This window comes from Chrysemys picta, chromosome 2 (assembly GCF_011386835.1).
Source record: "Chrysemys picta bellii isolate R12L10 chromosome 2, ASM1138683v2, whole genome shotgun sequence".
Classification (NCBI taxonomy): Eukaryota; Metazoa; Chordata; order Testudines; family Emydidae; genus Chrysemys; species Chrysemys picta.
The window spans coordinates 224,750,912-224,765,877 of record NC_088792.1 but is presented as its reverse complement, the minus strand read 5'-3'; positions in this window follow the sequence as shown (position 1 = coordinate 224,765,877).

Genomic DNA, 14,966 nt, shown 5'->3' with positions numbered 1-14,966 from the left:
CCTTCCATTCCTGAGCAAGCTCATCGAAAAGCTCATCGGAAAGCTAACCAATGGCCAACAACAAGATCTTTGGCTAACCTAGTGAGGAGGGCTTTAAACTAGGTTCACTGGGGGAAGGAGACCAAAGCCCTGAGGTAAGTGGGGAAATGGGATACCAGGAGGAAGCACGAGCAGGAGAGTGCAAGGGGGAGGACTCCTGTCTCAGACAAAAAGAAAGCGGGACAATCAGCAAGTTATCTTAAGTGCCTCTATACAAATGCAAGAAGCCTGGGAAACAAGCAGGGAGAACTGGAAGTCCTGGCACAGTCAAGGAACTATGATGTGATTGGAATAACAGAGGCTTGGAGGGATAACTCACATGACTGGAGTACTGTCATGGATGGATATAAACTGTTCAGGAAGAACAGGCAGGGCAGAAAAGGTGGGGGAGTTGCATTGTATGTAGGAGAACAGTATGACTGCTCAGAGCTCTGGTATGAAACTGCAGAAAAACCTGAGAGTCTCTGGATTAAGTTTAGAAGTGTGAGCAACAAGGGTGATGTCCTGGTGGGAGTCTGCTATAGACCACCAGACCAGGGGGATGAGGTGGACGAGGCTTTCTTCTGGCAACTAGCAGAAGTTACTAGATCGCAGGCCATTGTAGCCTATAGGACTAACCTGCTTGCTTGTGTGTATATATATATTTTTTTTCTTATAGTTTAAGTATTTGATGTATTGTAATAGGTTTGTAGATTTATATTAAAGTTTGGCTGTAATGCAAGAGACCTACAGGCCATATCCTGTATGTTAAGCTAAGGCAAAGTTAGCATATCTATATTAAGACCTTTTACTCAAAAAAGCAAAGTTGACCTATAGCTTGTTACCTAAATAGATGAGTACCCACGCCTATGTCTATGACCTTTTATCTAGACCAATAGACAATGGAAAATGGCATAGGGGGGTTTTCCCACAGATTTAACAAGTACACCATAAGAGACTGATGTGCGTACATACCTGTCATCAATATGCACATACATATTAGCCTATGGGGTAAGTGTACCCTAACATTTCTGTGGGTGAGGAATGAAATTTGGGCATAAGAGGAAGGAGGTCCAGCATTTGCCCTATAAAAGAGGTAACCCACCTCAACAGAGTATCTCCATTTCTCCATTTCCTCCATTCTCACTTTACTCCATCTCCATTTCTCACTATCTCTGTTCTCCCTTTACTCTATTCTCATTTACTTCCTCCACTCTATCTATCTACGATGACTGCTACTACTTGTAGGCTATACTAGTTCTTAAACTTTAAGTTTCAAGGGAACTAGGCTAAGCTTGGTTTCTCTAAGTTTTATTCTTAGTTTGTTTATTAGGTTTTTATTTAAGTTTAAGTTAGTCAAGTAAACCCTAGTCTGCTTTGATAGCGCTTAGCATTTTCTAAGCACTGCATCCCTCACTCAAGAATTGAAAAACCTGAACTGCAAGGCTGGTCCTGTGTCTCTTACCACCAGGTTATCAAGGAAGGGTGTGAGTATGTTAACCATAGATTTGTTGCATGTAATACTATATTATCATATGTATCTTTTGAATAGCAGTAATGCAATTATAACTTTGTAACTCTTGAGTATTTTACCATTTACTTGCTATTATTAATTTTAATAAAAAGTCTTTAAAACTATATCTGTCTCAGTGTGAGCTTCCTGTCATACCCCCGAGGTCCTTTATAAATTCTGTGGAGCCTGATTCAGGACAAGAACTTTTATCTTCTGATCAAACAGATTGGCCAGCCTAAACCCATACTAATTAATATTAATAATAATAATTATTAATATTATTATTAAAATCAAATACAATTAAATTAATAAATTAAATTCCCATATTATCCAAATTAATATTATCAGTACACCCTAAATCAGGCTACACCCTGGTTCTCATGGGAGACTTTAATCATCCTGATATCTGCTGGGAGAGCAAGACAGTGGTGCACAGACAATCCAGGAAGTTTTTGGAAAGTGTAGGGGACAATTTCCTGGTGCAAGTGCTGGAGGAACCAACTAGGGGCAGAGCTCTTCTAGACCTGCTGCTCACAAACCGGGAAGAATTAGTAGGGGAAGCAAAAGTGGATGGGAACCTGGGAGGCAGTGACCATGAGATGGTCAAGTTCAGGATCCTGACACAAGGAAGAAAGGAGAGCAGCAGAATACGGACCCTGGACTTCAGAAAAGCAGACTTTGACTCCCTCAGGGAACTGATGGGCAGGATCCCCTGGGAGAGTAACATGAGGGGGAAAGGAGTCCAGGAGAGCTGGCTGTATTTTAAAGAATCCTTACTGAGGGTGCATCCCAAAGTGCAGAAAGAATAGCAAATATGGCGGGCGACCAGCTTGGCTTAACAGTGAAATCTTCGGTGAGCTTAAACTCAAAAAGGAAGCTTACAAGAAGTGGAAATTTGGACCGATGACTCAGGAGGAGTATAAAAATATTGCTAGAGCATGCAGGGATGTAATCAGGAAGGCCAAGGCACAATTGGAGTTGCAGCTAGCAAGGGATGTGAAGGGTAACGAGAAGGGTTTCTACAGGTATGTTAGCAACAAGAAGAAGATCAGGAAAGTGTGGGACCCTTATTGTATGGGGGAGGCAACATAGTGATGGATGATGTGGAAAAAGCTGAAGTACTCAATGCTTTTTATGCCTTGGTCTTCACAGACAAGGTTAGCTCCCAGACTGCTGCACTGGGCAACACTGTATGGGGAGGAGGTGAGCAACCCTCAGTGATGAAAGAACAGGTTAAGGACTATTTAGAAAAGCTGGACATGCACAAGTCCATGGGTCCAGATCTAATGCATCCAAGGGTGCTGAGGGAGTTGGCTGATGTGATTGCAGAGCCATTGGCCATTTGAAAATTTGTGGGGACTGGGGGAGGTCCCAGACGACTGGAAAAAGGCAAATATAGTGCCCATATTTTAAAAAGGGGAAAAAGAGAACTCGAGGAACTACAGACCAGTCAGCCTCACTTCAGTCCTCGGCAAAATCATGGAGCAGGTACTCAAGGAATCCACTGGAGGGTAGCAATAGGATACAGAGGGACCTAGACAAATTAGAGGATTTGGCCAAAAGAAATCTGATAATGTTCAACAAGGACAAGTGCAGAGTCCTGCACTTAGGATGGAAGAATCCCATTCACTGTTACAGACTAGGGATCTAGTGGGTAGGCAGCAGTTCTGCAGAAAAGGACCTAGGGGTTACAGTGGACGAGAAACTGGATATGAGTCAACAGTGTGCCCTTGTTGCCAAGAAGGCTAATGGCATTTTGGGCTGTATAAGTATGGGCATTGCCAGGAGATCGAGGGACGTGATCATTCCCCTCTATTCGACATTGGTGAGGCCTCATCTGGAGTACTGTGTCCAGTTTTGGGCCCCACACTACAAGAAGGATGTGGAAAAATTGGAAAGAGTCCAGCAGAGGGCAACAAAAATGATTAGGGGGCTGGGGCACATGACTTATGAGGAGAGGCTGAGGGAACTGGTTTAGTCTGCAGAAGAGAAGAATGAGGGGGTGTAGCAGGTGGTTACCCGCTCCTGCCCTGAGGGGTTTAAAACAGCCCTGGAGGAGGGCTGTGGAAGGGCAAGATGCCTGGGCTGACTGGGAGGAAGTAGGCTCAGCTGGGGCCATGACCCAATCAGGGCCCAGCTGGCCCTATAAAGGCTTGAGTCAGGAGCTCAAGCAGACAGTCTCTCTCTGCGTTCAGAGAGAGAAGGGCCTGGCTGTAGGGTGCTTAACCAGGTTTCTGGAGTGGAGCAGGGCTGGGGAAAGGCCAAGGGAGCCGGGGAGCTCCGGCCTAAGAAAGCCCCAGGCTGCAGGCCTGGTAAGGCCTATTAGGTACTGGGTTGCAGGGGGCAACCTACGGGTAGCCAAAGGCAGCAAGTCCAAACCCCTTTGCCTGTGATGAGTGGCTTATACACTGCAGTCTGCCCCAGTGAATGTGGGCTAGATGAGGACTGGTAGCAGCCAAGACTGAGGCAAAGTGGGGATAGTGGGTGGGGGATCCCCTGGGTGGGAAGACCCTGAGATTGAGGGGTTACTGCCAAGGGGGCAGCACCACAGAGAAAGGGGCACCGGGTCCTGGGAGGGGGGACACGGGGGCCAGCAGTAAGGCGGATCACCGGCCTGCAGAGGGCACTCCTGGCTGGAAAATGAACTAATTCCCAAGGACGACCAACAGGAGGTGTTGCAGGGGTGAGTCCACACCCTTACAGGGGGATTTGATAGCTGCTTTCAACTACCTGAAAGGGGGTTCCAAAGAAGATGGATTTAGACTGTTCTCAGATGACACAACAAGGAGTAATGGTCTCAAGTTGCAGTGGGGGAGGTTTCGGTTGGATATTAGGAAAACCTTTTTCATTAGGAGGGCGGTGAAGCACTGGAATGGGTTACCTAGGGAGGTGGCAGAATGTCCTTCCTTAGAGGTTTTTAAGGTCAGGCTCGACAAAGCCATGGCTGGGATGATTTAGTTGGGATTTGGTCCTGCTTTGAGCAGAGGGTTGGACTAGATGACCTCCTGAGGTCCCTTCCAACCCTGATATTCTATGAATTGAAGCCAACATTCTAGACCTGGCACAGTCTGGATGCAAGCCAGGACATGGAGCTGAAACTATTGTATTGGCACTGATGGATGATCTCTTCCTGTCAGTGAAGGGCAGACATCCATTCTCATTGTCCTGCAGCTCTCTGTAGCACCCAACACGGTTGGCCATGAGATAGGTGGCAGCTGTCCAGGATAAAGCACTAAAATGATTTGAGTCCTTCCTGGAGGAATGCACCCAATGAATAGTGATGGGAAACGGCACATCCATCACTAGACCCCTGACTTGTGGAGTCCCACAAGGATCAATTCTCTTTCTGGTTCTTTGTAACATCTACATGCAGCCACTAGGTAAAGAGGTCTGACAACATAGCCTCAGATGCCAGCAACGTGTAGATGATATTCAGCTATATCTGTCCTTCACCATATATGACCACACTATTAGCATCAAGATGGCTCAGTGCTTGGATCAGATCAGATCATGGTTGAGGCTAAAACTGAACCTGAGCAATACAAAGATGCTGCTGCTAGGCAAAGGAAAGTATTTTGAATAGTTTGCAGCCAAAGTGCAGTCTCCTTTTGGTGAACAATACACACCCACACTTGGTCATTTCAGTCTGTGGTTTAGAAGTGCTCTTGGATTCCCCACTGATGCTAAGCTCCCACATAGCAGCATGTGTGAGGAACACTTTTTAATCATCAATATCCTATTCTAGTGGACAATGACCTGACTTCAAACCTCACCGCCTTCCAGTCCAAGTGCAAGGCACATTCATTCGACCTTGCTTTCTCTAACATAAATGCTTTGTATCTTGGATAGATGGGGGGGAGGGTTTTAGTTTTTATATATAAAATAAACAGCAATGGTGATGAATGAAGTCAAAGAATCTGTATAATCACGAATAGAATAGTGCTGCTATTTTGAGTTAGTTTTAAATACAATTGTTTTATATAAAAATGGTGGGGAGTAGAGCTTTAAAATATATCAGCAGCTGTTTCATTACAATTAGTGAACAGCTGGATCTTGTGAATCGGATGATTGTGCAACTGTTATACTATTATTCAGGGCTTGTCTTCAATACCGCACTACATCAGCACAGCTGCATCCAGGACCGCCAAGAGCGGGTTCGGGCCCCGGTGAAAAAATGTTTTCGGGCCCCCCAGCAAGGGCCCAAGTATAGAGCTATCCAAGCCTCTGAATAAAATGCATGAACTAAGAGGATTTGAAAGAGGACAGTTCATCAGCCAATCAGAACTGTGAGCTATGCACCCTTAAATTGTGTGTATATATAAGGGTACGTCTATACTTACTTCCTGGTCCGGATGTAAGCAATCGATCTTCTGGGATCAATTTATCGTGTCTTGTCTAGACGCAATAAATCAATCCCGGATCGATCCCGGAAGTGCTTGCCGTTGACGCCGGTACTCCAGCTCAGTGAGAGGAGTACGCGGCATCAACGGGGGAGCCTGCCTGCCGCGTCTGGACCCGCGGTAAGTTCGGACTAAGGTACTTCGAATTCAGCTACGTTATTAACATAGCTGAATTTGCGTACCTTAGTCCGAAGTGGGGGGTTAGTGTGGACCAGGCCTAAGGGGCAGTATAAAGCATCTGGGATTGGCAGCTGAGATGAGTGGTAGGGTTCAGGAAGCAGAAGATTCTAAAGACAGACAGACTATATGATAACTGAGGAAACTGGTAGAAGTTGGGAATTGGTTCAACCTGGGCTTAATTATGCCCAAATTTGGATTCAGGGCATAAAAGTTTAACAATTCTAACTCAGACTGGAACTGTTGGAAATGCATATTTACCATACAGGTGAATTTGATACCCCCACAAAACCAGGTCCCTTTAAGCTAATTAACATGTTCTGTATCAGAGGGGTAGCCGTGTTAGTCTGAATCTGTAAAAAGCAACAGAGAGTCCTGTGGCACCTTTAAGACTAACAGAAGTATTGGGAGCATAAGCTTTCGTGGGTAAGAACCTCACTTCTTCAGATGCAAGATGCATGTTCTGGAAAACTTTAAATTATTATTTATACTTTTCCAGTTATTAAAGTTCAAGAACCAGGTTCAACCTTCCTTCTGGGCATTTGCTATAACAAAAATTGTGTGTACACTAACAGAAAGTCCTAACCCTAGGAGAAACAGGTTACATATTGGACATAGCAGGTCAACCTAGAAAATATACGAATGTATTCATAAAAATATAGACTCCTTAAGTCTAACACTGCCATCGTGTAAGGAGATACCACCCCCATTCGCTTATCAGTAAGGAGATACCACCCCCATTTGATACCACCCCATTAGCGTGTAAGGCGATACCACCCCCACCAGGGACAAAGCTGGATTTGATGTTAGCGAGATACAGTTAGGATGATTTAGGCCCAAAATTTAAATGTTATAAGAACAAGCTATTGCAAACCCTAACAACTGGTAGGGATCTTCCAAAGATTGTTTACCCCCTAATTTAGGGTGACCGGATACCAAGTGTGAAAAATCAGGATGGGGGGTGGAAGGTAATAGGTGCCTATATAAGCAAAAGCTCCAAATATCGGGACTGTCCCTATAAAATCGGGACATCTGGTCACCCTACTCTAATTCAAATTAAAACAGTCTGATGACAGCAATGTCCTTGGAAATAATAATCATGAAACCCACATCATGGTGTAACACTATGGAACCATTCCCAAAAGTACTATTTGCTGTGGTGATATATCCAGGAATGATGATATCTAAAATAAGTGTACTCTGTCAGTCTGAAGATAAAGCAGATAACCTCAATTTTTCCCCCCTAGGTTCACATGTAACTGTACAGCCTACTCTGTATTTTAAACATTTACATTTCTAATTGTACCAGTTAACAATACAGTTTTGTACAGGTTAAGTAGCCCCTGGTACTATTGCAAAGGTAAAATATGTGCCTGCACAATTTTTAAAAAATTTTTTTAGAAGTAGAGGCATGCGGTCTCCTGGTTTTAGAATATGACTTCTTTTCCCCAGGAAATTCAATTACTGTGTTTCATATTTGTAACCAGAATTGAGTTCAGCTTGCCCTGTGAAATGTGCTTCATGTTCTTTATCGATTTAATCCCAGCAGGCTGTATCCTACAACTTACAGACCCACCGTGGAGCAATGCCACATGATTGCTCGGGAAAAGACGACATGCAGCAATGCAAAAATGTATTTCATCTCTGACAGCATCCAGGTGGGGGTTGAGGTTCTTTGAGGAGGCACAATCTTGTGAAGTGTTTACACTCAGCCTGGCTGACTGATGAACAGAAGTCTTCTGGCTGCTGCTCTGACAGTCCCTTGGCTTTCATCAGCACAGTTAATAAAATAAGCAAACAGGACCAGAGCTTTTCATACTCTGCTAGTGAAGATGATGTGTCTGTAGCTGCTACACTGGAGTGTTGATAACAGGTACCTAGGACAGGAGGAAGACAAAAGTGTGTGTACTGTAGAGCAGTAGATACCTCAAGTCTACATCCCAGCCTTCTGCTCTTCATTTGGAGTTTCTCACGCCACACAAAATTGATTCCGTCTTCCTGCTAAAGGTTTTCACAGCCTTTCCCTCCCCTCTTCCCAACACAAAAAGAAAGCAAAGCAACACTGAAAGGTTAGCAACTAGCACTGTAAAAGCCATTAAGAATCTGTAAGTAATTAATCTGTTCCTGAGGAAAAGGAAATAGCTTTCAGCTGACTGCATGTTATTACTTTGTTTTTTTTACACGACAACATTGTTTTTTACCCATCAAGTTGAAAGGCTCACCTAGGCTTTACTTTTCAAATACAAACAGAACTCCCAATAGTAGGATTTCCCCAAGTATTTAGAAATCAAAAAAAGGTAGGAATGTGGGCTGATGTTGTTGAAAAGTGCATATATTTTCTATGTCCAAAATAAAATAAAACACAAATGTCAATATTGTATTTCCAATGGAAAATAATCACACAGAGCTCATACCGATAGCAGAGCTTGCTTTAGAAATGTTGGGCCTCTTGTTCCTTAAATCACTCCTTTTGCCAACCCAGATGCCCTCAAACATGTTCCCTTCTCTGCCTAATTAATGAGCTCACATACCATCGGACCTCTCAATCCCACAAAAAGGGACAAATCTACCATTAGAAACCCATTCTCAATCTGTACTGAAATCAAAAGGCATTTCACATGGGCAGAATTTGGTACTTAGGGCCTGATCCAAAGCACACTGAAGTGAATGGAAATCTTTCCCTTGACTTGAGTTGGTTTTGGAGCAAGCCCATAATATAGACTACCCAGAAACTGGAAAAGTCCCCTTCTCCACTTTTTGTGGGTGCCAAAGCCAGCTGTGATTCCTACAATAGTCTCCACTGAAAAGTCAGCATTTACCAACAATTATTACACTGTGATATCTGAGATACTGCCGCTGTTTCTCATTCTGTACCTACAAAGCTGCCGTATTTGTATGTGGTAACTTTTACTATGTGCTGACTTCTTAATAGTGGCTGTTGTATGTATATACCTGAACATACATTGAACACACAAAAAAAGTACTCACAGAGATGTTTTTGTTTAATGTTCTGTCATGAGAATTGTGCCTTAAGGTTGACGTCAGAATTGTTTGTGATCTTAGCTTATTTCCATGAGTTTTCATATCGGGGGGGTCGGGGGGACGGACGTATAGATCTGTTTAGGGATAGGGAACTTCTCTTGAATTGAACCGTACATGTAATTCAAGAAAGTGTTTCTAGTTTTATAATAACAGTAAGAGTAATGGCTATTAGGTAGAAAAATAACAAATCAAATGTTCCTTAAATTACAAGCTTTTTGGAGCAAAGATCCGTAGGTGGGGTATTTAGCCTTACCCAAACATGCCTATATTGACTTAATGACAAGCCAGCGGTAAGATTCCCATAAGATAATTTTATTCTCATCTATCTTCCTCTATCGCTATCTCTTACTTTCACATTCTGTCTCCTTTAGGGTGACCAGACATCCCTATATTAGGGGGTTTGTCTTATATCGGCAACTATACCCCCACACCTCACCAAAAAAAAGTCCCAATTTTTTCACACTTGCTATCTGGTCACTCTAGTCTCCTTCCCTCCTACACTTAAAGTCATGAGCGCTTCTGTGATATTCCAACTTCTCCATCCTCAGCCAACCTTTTTTCTGACCTTCCATCATGTAACAACTTGTGAATGGACTTCCTCAAGAATAAAACCCCCATTACATTACCTTCTCCCTCCCACATCCCCTCCCACACATTATCCATCCATCCTGCCTGCCTAATGCCACCAATCAGTCAAGTTTATGTGAACATGCTCTTTTACCTCTCTGTTAAGACCCTTGTTTTAAAAAATGCTGAAGTGTTAAGTGAGACTGAATGACCATGATATGTGATCACAAGGACAATACATTCAGTAGCAGCTTTCTATTGCAAATGATAAATGAGTTCCAGAGAACAGTATCCCACAAATGAAGATTAGATGTTTTCTGTGCATTCATGTCTGCCCATTAGCACACGCGTGGAGCAGGTGCACACTGTGATGAAGATCATGACACAATGACAGTTTTCTGGCAGGCAAGACCCTGGATTCTGGGTTCACCCTGCTGTGATGATGCTGCCCGTGGGAGCCAGCTGAGGTCACTCAATTAGGGTGAACTGCAAACAAAATGGGGCAGACAAACCCCAGAGGCTGGTGGATATTCCAATACTTAGATTCACCAAGCCAGCACAAAACAGCTTCTGTAGTACCTCACTGGTTACTCAGAAGTTCAAATAATGCAGTTCCCTTAAAGTGCCCAGCCTCAGGCCTCCGTCCAGACACACATCAGATATGATGATGATTACTGAAAATCTTATCTCATCATATAATAGAAAGGTTCTTCCAACCCCAAAGGATCAGCCACTTACCCAGGTCCAATTATAACTTAGGGTATGTCTACACTACGAGAGTAGTTCGATTTTACTTAAAGCGAATTTGTCGAACTGATATTACAAAGTCGAACGTGTGTATCCACACTAAGGACAGTAATTCGACTTTGTGAGTCCACACTAATGGGGCAAGCATCGACATTGGAAGGGGTGCACTGTGGGTGGCTATCCCACAGTTCCCGCAGTCCCCACTGCCCATTGGAATTCTGGGTCGAGCCCCCAATGCCTGTTGAGGCGAAAAAATGTGTCGAGGGTGGTTTTGGGTAACTATTGTCATTTAACCCTCACTCCCACCCTCCCTCCGTGAAAGCGCCGGCGGGCAATCATTTCGCGCACTTTTCTGGTGATTGACAGCACGGACGCCACAGCACTGCGAGCATGGAGCCCGCTGTGATCATCGCTGCAATTATGGCCGTTGTCAACACCTTGCGCCTTATCATGCACCTTTTTCAGAGGCAGATGCTGAGAAATCGGGTGAGGAGGCTATGGCAGCGCGGTGAGGACATTAAGTCTGAGAGGGGCACAGACCTCTCACAAAGCACGGGACCCCGCGCCGTGGACATCATGGTGGCAATGGGTCATGTTGATGCTGTGGAACGGCAATTCTGGGCCCGGGAAACAAGCACGGACTGGTGGGACCGCATAGTGCTGCAGGTCTGGGATGAATCACAGTGGCTGCGAAACTTTCGGATGCGTAAGGGAACTTTCCTGGAACTTTGTGAGTTGCTGTCCCCTGCCCTGAAGCGCAAGGACTCCCGGATGCGAGCAGCCCTGACTGTCCAAAAACGAGTGGCAATAGCCCTCTGGAAGCTTGCAACGCCAGACAGCTACCGGTCAGTCGCCAATCAATTTGGAGTGGGCAAATCTACCGTGGGGGTTGCTGTGATGCAAGTAGCCAACGCAATCGTTGAGCTACTGCTCTCAAAGGTAGTGACCCTGGGAAACGTGCAGGTTATCATAGATGGCTTTGCTGCGATGGGATTCCCAAATTGTGGTCGGGCTATAGATGGAACTCACATCCCTAACCTGGGACCGGACCACCAGGCCAGCCAGTACATTAACCAAAAGGGCTACTTTTCAATGGTGCTGCAAGCACTGGTGGACCATAGCGGACGTTTTACCAACATCAACGTCGGATGGCCGGGCAAGGTTCATGACGCTCGTGTTTTCAGGAACTCTGGTCTGTTTAGATGGCTGCAGGAAGGTATTTACTTCCCGAACCACAAAATAACTGTTGGGGATGTGGAGATGCCTATAGTGATCCTCGGGGACCCAGCCTACCCGCTAATGCCCTGGCTCATGAAGCCTATACAGGCGCCCTGGACAGTGAAAAAGAACTCTTCAACTACCGTCTGAGCAAGTGCAGAATGGTGGTGGAGTGTGCTTTTGGACGTCTGAAGGGGAGATGGAGAAGCTTACTGACTCGATCTGATCTCAGCGAAACCAATATCCCCATCGTTATTGCAGCTTGCTGTGTGCTCCACAATCTCTGTGAGAGCAAGGGGGAGACGTTTATGGCGGGGTGGGAGGTTGAGGCAAATCGCCTGGCTGCTGATTACGCCCAGCCAGACAGCCGTGCGATTAGAAGAGCCCAGCGGGACGCGCTGTGCATCTGGGAAGCTTTGAAAGCTAGGTTCCAGAGTGAGCGGGGTAATCTGTGACTATTACTTTTGTTTAAACAGAAGCTGAACCTGCCCCCGTTTGCCATGCTTTGCCAGGCAATGATACAGGAGTACCTGCTGCTAGCCTGGTGCAGAAAAGTTTCCTACCATGGAGGAGGCAATAAGGCCGCTCTCCCCAGGAACCTGATGCAAAGGCTTTCACATTACCTCTAGGAGAGCTTCCTGGAGATGTCCCAGGAGGATTTCTACTCTATCCCCAGACTTATTAACAGACTTTTCCAGTAGCTGCACTGGCAAGGACTAAAAAGTTAAGCGCCAAGGGCAAACTAATCATTAAAAACCCATTGCTAACATACCATGCCTATTCCATTCAAAATAAATGTTTAAAACACTTACCTACTGATGTTTCCCCTGATTCACGGTCCGGGTTACCACCTTGGGACGGTTGGTAGGGGATCTCTGTGAGGATGATGAAGAGATCCTGGCTGTCGGGGAAATCAGCGTTGAAAGTGCTGTCGACTGCCTCGTCCTCCTCATCTCCTTCCTCATCTTCCCCGTCCGCGAACAGTTCCGAGGAAGCGGCCGTCGACAATACCCCATCGTCAGAGTCCAAGGACAGTGGTGAGGTAGTGGTGGCAGCCGCACCTAGAATGGAATGCAGTGCCTCATAGAAATGGCATGTGTGGGGCTGGGATCCGGAGCATCCGTTCGACTCTTTGGTCTTCTGGTACGCTTGTCTCAGCTCCTTGATTTTCACGCGGCACTGCGTTGCAACCCGGCTGTATCCTCTCTCCGTCATGGCTTTTGAGATCTTCTCGTAGATCTTCGCATTCCGTCTTTTCGATCACAGCTCCGAAAGCACGGACTCATCGCTCCACACAGTGATCAGATCCAAGACTTCCCGATCAGTCCTTGCTGGGGCCCTCTTTCTATTCAGCGATTGCATGGTCACCTCTGCTGGAGAGCTCTGCATCGTTGCCAGTGCTGCTGAGCTCGCCACGATGTCCAAGCAGGAAATGAGATTCAAACTGCCCAGACAGGAAAAGGAATTCAAATTTTCCCAGGGCTTTTCCTGTGTGGCTGGTCAGAACATCCGAGCTCGGACTGCTGTCCAGAGCGTCAACAGAGAGGTACACTGTGGGATAGCTCCCAGAGCTATTAGCATCGAATTCCGTCCACACTAACCCTAATTTGACATGGCCATGTCGAATTTAGCGCTACTCCCCTTGTCGGGGAGGAGTACAGAAATCGATTTAAAGAGACCTCTATGTCGAAATAAATAGCTTTGTTGTGTGGACTGGTGCAGGGTTAATTCGAATTAACGCTGCTAAATTCGACATAACCTCCTAGTGTAGACCAGGCCTTAGATCTTACCCAAAATACATGCTTATAGCCAATCCTTATTAACTAAACTAAAATGTATTAAAAAATAAAAGAGAGAGAGTTGGTTAAAAGATCAATATACATACAGACTTGAATTCAATTCTTGAGGTTCAGATACATAGCAGAGATGAGTTTGTAGTTGCCAAAAGTCCTTTTAGAAATAGTCCATAGGTTATAGTCCAATGTCCATATTCAGGGTGACTTCAGTCAGTGACTGGGGATCTCAATCCTTATGGCTTAAGGTTTCCCCCTCTTGAAACCCAAAGCACATCTGAGATGAAGGAGGTTTTTATACATTTCCTGCAGTCTTTTGGCTTGAGAAAACAATAGGCTTAACTTTCCTTCTCCTAAACATCATCGCAATAAGCACAGGGTAATTTATCCATTAAACAGTTCAGATACAGGTTACCACAACCTTCAAAGAGACATATAGACAATAATACTATTTCACTCAAGTATCTTCCTAAATATTACTACTCCTTTTTTGATCTTTGAATCAAAGCTATAGCAATAGACAAGACTTGTTTGTTTACATCACAAGACCTGAGCAAACATCTACCCTTCTACCTCTAACAATGCAGACTTGCATTTCAAAGCTCTATTTATTTACATATCTTCCTAACCAGTCTCTAAAGTTCGACCATGGGTCAGGTCAGTCTGTGAGTTAATTAACTCTTTCCGGCCCTGTCACCTTTCAATGAGATATTATATTAGACTCATAACGTCACACCTGCAAAATCCAAAACATGTAGTCCTTCTAACAACTATACTAAACAGCTAGGAACGGTGCTGATAGGCTGTGAGGCAGTTGCCAGGGGATTTGTATGTGTGTGTACAGTTCTTACATTGTTGATATGATACAGGGACTTTCATGAAAAACTGTTCCATGGCTGCTTTCCCTCGAGTAATTTACTAAAACTTCACAAGTAACTTGTAGACTTCAGTACTGCAGCCCTTATTCTGTGTGAAAGTAGCCCCAGAAATCCATGAGATTAAAAACATAAACTAGTCACAACAATTGATTAATAATATACCTCTTTCTCTACTTGCAGTTTTCATCACAGAATGCATTAATCTTATGCCATTTTCAGGTTTTGATATCATCTGGGTCTGAGGAAAGAGAACAAAGCCTATGAAGCACAGCAATATTGTGATAAGTCACTCTTGTTCAAAGTGCTTTTGCAATGAAACAAGACAACCTCATCATTCCCATGAATATAGACAAAAGGTCCAGCAATGATTTCTTTTTCTGACAAATACCGAAATGAGAAAGGGAAACGATATTCAATGTACTCAGCAGATTGTATATTCATCAGCTATTCCCTACCCTCAATTAGAAGAGAGATACAGTGGTGTAAAATCCTATATATAGGGGCAACACCCTAAAAGAACAAAGCCAGCTAAAGCAGTCAGTGCCGCTGAGGTGGAAAACCTGCTGCAAAATACATTCCAAGCTTCGGCACTTTCAATAACTGTTCATCTGTG